At 38.9% G+C, this 6,975-nt stretch overlaps 1 protein-coding gene across 1 annotated transcript in view; it reads right to left on the minus strand.

The window, feature by feature from the left end:
* The window catches only part of LOC115223153 (peptidyl-prolyl cis-trans isomerase), an 8,274-nt gene extending 4,408 nt beyond the window's left edge, over window positions 1-3,866 (minus strand). Inside the window, exon 1 of the mRNA XM_029793580.2 lies at window positions 3,686-3,866. The gene's annotated coding sequence lies outside the window, so the exon portion shown is untranslated. The remainder of the gene's footprint in view (window positions 1-3,685) is intronic.
* Between the last annotated feature and the right edge of the window lie 3,109 nt (window positions 3,867-6,975).

Below are 6,975 nucleotides of genomic sequence, written 5' to 3' on the forward strand. Positions count from 1 at the left end.
GAGAGAGAGAGTGAGATAGAGGGACATATATAGATAGATGGAAGGACAGATAGATATGTCAGTAAATTTCCTGGCTGATGTTCGTCAGTTCTAGTTTCCTTGGAATTTCTGGTTTATTTCATCCACCATACGAGTTAGATACCTTCCAGGCAGGCAGGCAGGCGGGCAGGCAGGCAGACAGGCAGACAAACGAACAGACAGACAGACAGACAGACAGACAAAGAAGGTATACTCAAGACAAAATCTGAAAATGTCCGTCGTGCGAAAATGATCTCGTGGCAAAACTGAACACGTGTTGCTGCATTGGGTGTTGCACACATCATCGAAATAACTGTTGTCACACAGGTGTTACCATGTTTACAATATAGAATCGATTACACCCATAACCATCTCTCGCCCTATCGGTTCCCGGTCGAAGCTATTTAAATTTGTCAAACACGAATATGTTTTTTTTTTTTTTTTGGGCTTTTCAATTTACGGCCATTGTTGTTAGGAATTCTGTCGCTGCTGCTGCGGTTGTTGTTGTTATGGTAGTGGTGGTGGGGGTGCTAGTTTAGCTGAGGGTCAGCTTTGATCGAACAAACCTATGATGAAAAGCTTTCCTGTCTAGCAATTTCGTCTTTTTGCGTCAGGGACTATGTGTGTTTGCCTTTTTCGATATAGCTAAGTGTTTTAGATACAGCTGAGAGTTTAACTGCTATTTTCAGCAGGTAGAGCAACCACGTAGAGAACCTCTCACAGCCTACTTAGATCTATAAATAACTCAAAATGAATTGTTCAGATTCTATCCAACATCTGTGTCGCCATGTTACCAACGTATCCGATCAATGGACAGTGTGAACACCAATACAGTACATGAATTACATTAGTGACTACACTTACGAAAAATACAGAAAACACATAAAATCGATTAAAAGAATCAAATAAATATGTATTTTGAAATAGAAAAACACATCAAATAAATCAGAAAACATCGCGTCAAACATGAAACTAACATTAATAAAGGTTGATAATAGAATAAAATAGAATATAAGGTTACAAATCAAAGTGATGTAAAATCGTGAACAACCTACAAGTGATCGTTTGGATCTGTGAAGTCGATTGCGAAGGTGAAAGTAGTAAACTAAAGACTCTAACTGTTGCATTAGCCATCCAAATACGACGTTCTCCTGCTCGTTCATCGCGTAATTGCAACAAGGAGCAATTGCACATAATATAAAGCAAGTCGAAATAAGAAAACACTAGTAAACAATGTATCTGTATTCCACAGAATTCCTCCAGAAAAAGGAAAATTACCGAAAAAAATCATAGGCGCAGGAGTGGCTGTGTGGTAAGTAGCTTGCTAACCAACCACATGGTTCCGGGTTCAGTCCCACTGTGTGGCATCTTGGGCAAGTGTCTTCTGCTATAGCCCCGGGCCGACCAATGCCTTGTGAGTGGATTTGGTAGACGGAAACTGAAAGAAGCCTGTCGTATATATGTATATATATATATATGTGTGTGTGTGTTGTTTGTGTGTGTTAGAGTGTCTGTGTTTGTCCCCCTAGCATTGCTTGACAACCGATGCTGGTGTGTTTACGTCCCCGTCACCCAGCGGTTCGGCAAAAGAGACCGATAGAATAAGTACTGGACTTACAAAAGAATAAGTCCCGGGGTCAAATGACTGAAACAAGTAAAAGAGTAAAAGAGTAAAAGAGTACTTATAATACAACATAGTACTGTAATAAATACTCTCTGATGACGTGTACATCGTATTCCGGCTATGTCTGCACTACTCATATATAGCCTAACTTCCATAAAAGAAAGAAGAAAAAATATACGCCAACATTACATCATCCAGAAGATGCGACTGTGGATATTAACAAACTGCAATGAACACAAACGAAATTACAAGAAAGAACTGTAGAAAGATAAAACCAAAAACACAATCTAGTTTTTAAACATCATGTATACAAGAAAAAAATTGTGCTTAGCATACACATACATACATTCCAATACACAGACACATAGATAGATAGATAGATAGATAGATAGATAGATAGATAGATAGATAGATAGATAGATAGATAGATAGATAGACAGATAGATAGACAGACAGATATATTGATTGATAGATAGATAGATAGAAAGAGAGAGACAGAGAGACAGACAGACAGACAGACAGATAGATAGATGATAGATAGATAGATAGATAGATAGATAGATAGATAGATAGACAGACAGACAGATATATTGATAGATAGATAGATAGAGAAAGAGAGAGAGAGAGAGAGAGAGAGAGAGAGAGAGAGGGAGACTGACAGACAGACAGACAGACAGACAGACAGATAGATAGATAGATAGATAGATAGATAGATAGATAGATAGATAGATAGATAGATAGACAGACGAGGTACTTACGCACAGATTCAACCTAGCAAACAAAAGACGAGATGAAAGGTTCGTAAATGAGTCTAGACATTGTTCTTGTATTTCTGCTTATTCACAGATAAACATAAACTCTAGAATTTTAAGGGGTGGGGTTGGACTTTATTTCCTTCTGAATAGCGGCGGCGATTTAAGAGAAGTAAAATGGTTACATCTAAAACCGGGTTTTTGAAACTCAATTCTTCCCTAGATAATTGTCACTCTGCGGTTTTGGGACATTTTTACAAATGAAGATGTGATGTTTGTGTTAACACATGTTTAAACATCGCTACATGATTTCAGCATAATAAACACCTCTAAATAGATACCAGTATGTATAAACCGCTTCATAGATGCCAGCGTGTATGAATACCCCTACATAAATACATGCGTCTATAAACGCCTCAATTTAGTGCAAGCAGGTACATTATTTGGAATTTAAAATCTTTATATATAAAAGTCAAGTTGTGTGTCTGTCTCCTACGATTTAGATTCCTAACTACTCCCACATTTTGCGGTGCAGTTTAGCCAAAACCGGGTATCTTATAGTCGTGATTCATATCGAGCCCTTCTGGGTATTAGCGCGCGTCTACGATGAGTCTACGATTAAAAAAAAAATTACCATAATTTTTTTTCCATTTTTAATGCATTTTTTTTGCTATTTTTTGGCTATAACTCTCTAAAAATGCTTATATAGTTATTTCCCTTACAAACCCGAGCAACGCCGGGCGATACTGCTAGTACAATATAATCTAAAAACAAGATTATAGACTACAAGTGGGAGCCTTTACGCGTTGCCCTGTCTACAATAAATAGCAGTCAAACCTCCCTCGAATCGCACTGTACCATCTTTAAAAGAGAAAGTACACATTGGACGATGTAGATATACAAGGAGGCAGTCTGGTCACAAATGGAACGTCAAAGATCTCCACGAAGAGGACTGATCTGGGGCTATACAGCAAGAAAAACTATTAACATAAATATAATATTCACCAGAATAACAAGTGCAGTAATAACAATAATCTTTACTACTCTAGGCACAAGACCCGAAATTTTTGTGGGAGGTCGGCCGGTCGGTTAGATCGACCCCAGTACGCAACGTAAGGATGAAAAGCGAAGTCGACCGCGGCAGAATTTGAACTCAGAACGACGTAAAGACAGACAAAATGCTGCAAAGGTTTTACCCGGTATGCTAACGTCTCTGCCAGTGATACCAATAATAACATGACTTAGGTAAAAAAAAAAAAACAATAATAATAAATAACTGAGAATGTCTTACCTGAAGTAATTGGCTTTCACACAATGATCAGAAGAATGTGCTTGTGTTTTATTATCGTAACAAATAGAGTTGTTTAGTTCTTAACGTGGCTAATATTTAAGTGGAATGATCAGGTAATGAATGCCACGGTGATCGTTGGTTGACCAATAGCAAACACAACATCTGTCGCCAACAGAACGGCTGAAAATGTAATCAGATGCATTGATTTTTGGCAGTGATTCGTGTAAGATTGGAAAGGCATGAGTTGGCATAGATTTTATAATAATATTCATGAGCAACGTGGAGACGGAAATTAATTGTTTTATTATCGATAGAAAGCGCCAACAGTCAATTCCGTTCTTTCTACTCTCTCCCCACCACCTTGACAACGCAGCATCGTTTTGTAGAGACCCACGTGTCAGGTAAACCTAATTTAATGATTTCTCCGTGGAACGTGGCAAAAAAGAAAAAGTCAAAATAGAAACTTGTTGAGATTTTCATATTATAACAAAAGAAAGAGGGCGAATCTAAATAATATTTACTGGGTACATACACACACACACACACACACACACACACACACACACACATACATGCACACGCACATACACACGCACATACACACTCACACAAATACACACACTGATATGTTTGTGTGTGTATGTTTATATCTAAGTCTGTAATCATGTGTATATTTATATATACATGTGTGTGAGTATATGTATGCATGTATACGTGAATATCTATACTTGTCTATGTACTCGTACGCAATGCATACATACATAGACACATACATACATACATATATATATATATATATATTATATATATATATATATATATATATATCATACAAATAGGACATGAACGCAAAATATCCGGACAACTAAGTGATACAAAAGGGGACAACAAAACATCCAGATAGACGATACAAAGAAAACAAGGACGGGTCATTCGAAGTTTTCTATCTTCAGTCAAGAACCAGATTATCCTCGTAATCCCGGCTGATATATATATATATATATCACCCTTTTTGGGGTTTTTTTGGAGGGGGGCACAGACGCACAAATTTCTGAAAAGTTAGCGTCGATATAATCGATTGTAATGTTCCCATGTCAGCATTTAAGACGGCATTTGCTTCAATTCTCTGTACTTTGAGTTCGAATCCCCATCGACATCAACTTCGACTTTCAGAGTCGATATAGTTAGTGCCAATCTAAAGATATGGTTCGATGTCCTACGGTATATATTCCGGGTTATTACGTTCCGAGTTCAAATCCAAGTACCAATAACCAGCTTTTAATTGCGCATGGCGAAAACATAACTGACCCCTGACTACTAGTAGGCCTAATACTAACGTGCATATGTCGGCAACGGCATGTTGGGACTTTCATCCTGTTGTTGACCGAAAATGGCTGAATGGAAAGGAACTTGGTACTTCTTGTCTGTCATCGATGGTGATGCCTTCGGTACATTTCATCCAAACTTCCGCCCACCTCTTGACATCAATTGCACCTCGTTCGAATGCCGTTCCCCTCGAAACAGTCTCGAAGCCCCTGGAAAATGTCATGGCCGTCATCCAGCCTTCTCTGATTATGACGTTAAAAAACTGTAGGACTTGAATACTAATTGAAAGATCAATGGTTTGTATATTGTCATTTGGCGTTGGACAGTTTCTCGGGTAGTACTTTATCAGTATGGGTAAGTTCAGCTCCTATGCATAGTAATAAAATAAAATCATCGGTGTGTGGAAGCACTCCGTCGGTTACGACGATGAGGGTTCCGGTTGATCCGAATCAACGGAACAGCCTGCTCGTGAAATTATCGTGTAAGTGGCTGAGCACTCCACAGACACGTGTACCCCTAACGTAGTTCTCGGGGAGATTCAGCGTGACACAGAGAGTGACAAGGCCGGCCCCTTGAAATACAGGTACAACAGAAACAGGAAGTAATAGTGAAAGAAAGTTATAGTGAAAGAGTACAGCAGGGATCACCACACCCTGCCGGAGCCTCGTGGAGCTTTTAGGTGTTTTCGCTCAATAAACACTCACAACGCCCGGTCTGGGAATGGAAACCGCGATCCTATGACCGCGAGTCCGCTGCCCTAACCACTGGGCCATTGCGCCTCCACTTAAATCATCGGTAACGCCGTGATATTGATGACTGTCTTTACACTTTCCAGCGCTGAAATAAACAGAGGTCTGAGAAAGATGGCTTTCACCTAAAGATACCTGACGTTTCAATTTCGTGTGAAGAAGGTAGGGAAAGAGTTTGACAAATGTCTTGATAATTTGAAAACTATGTTTTCATACATTTGTTACCACTTCTATATTTAGAGTTGCTCGTCAAGAAGTAAATAATTTTAAATATGGAATAAAATTGAACCAATATACTGAGAACAGTATATTCCACCACTGCACGACTGCGGTGGTAACACTAACAAATCATAATAGGCTGTACAACATCTGTCTTTCCATCTTAAGAGGAAAGGGATTACAGTGGGACTTTAACTCACAATCTTACAGGGCGAATTGCAGTAGCTTCCCCTGTATATTTGAAGGGGTCAGTAATAATTTTAATGTGGTCAAATCGTTTTGAAATGCTCTCATATCCTGATAATTACAATTTTTAATAGGTCTTCTGATATATCTCTTTATACTGACCAAATATTATTTGGGGTTCTACTACCTGTCTACCTTAAAATGTTCTCTATTCCAAGCAGTGCGGTGTACCTTTGATATGGATCAAGTGAAGCTAAACTTCTCAACCTCTAGAATATCTTAGTCGACCAAATACGCCTTTGATTAATTGCATGGCCACTACCTCACAGAATTATGTAATATCGAACGACTGGAAGATGATGAAAAAGGTATAATTCTCTAATTCTCCATTCTATGTTCTCTGTGTGTGTATGTATATGTATATGTGTATATATATATATGAGTGTGTGTGTTTGTGTGTGTATGTATATACTCTCTCATTTACTCTTTTACTTGTTTCAGTCATTGCTGACGCGGCCATGCTGGAGCACCCCCTTTAGTCGAGCAAATCGAGCCCAGGACTTCTTTTTTAAGCTTAGTACTTGGTCTATCGGTTGTTTTGCCGAACCGCTAAGTTACGGGGGACGTAAACACACCAGCATCTGTTGTCAAGCGATGTTGGGGGGACAAACAACAAACACACACATACACCATACACACACATACATACATATATACATATAACGACGGGCTTCTTTCAGTTTCCGGCTATGCAATCCCTCACAAGGCTTGGTCGGCCCGAAGCTATAGTAGAAGGACACTCTCTCAAGG

The sequence above is a fragment of the Octopus sinensis genome, linkage group LG22, assembly GCF_006345805.1.
Source record: "Octopus sinensis linkage group LG22, ASM634580v1, whole genome shotgun sequence".
Lineage (NCBI taxonomy): Eukaryota > Metazoa > Mollusca > Cephalopoda > Octopoda > Octopodidae > Octopus > Octopus sinensis.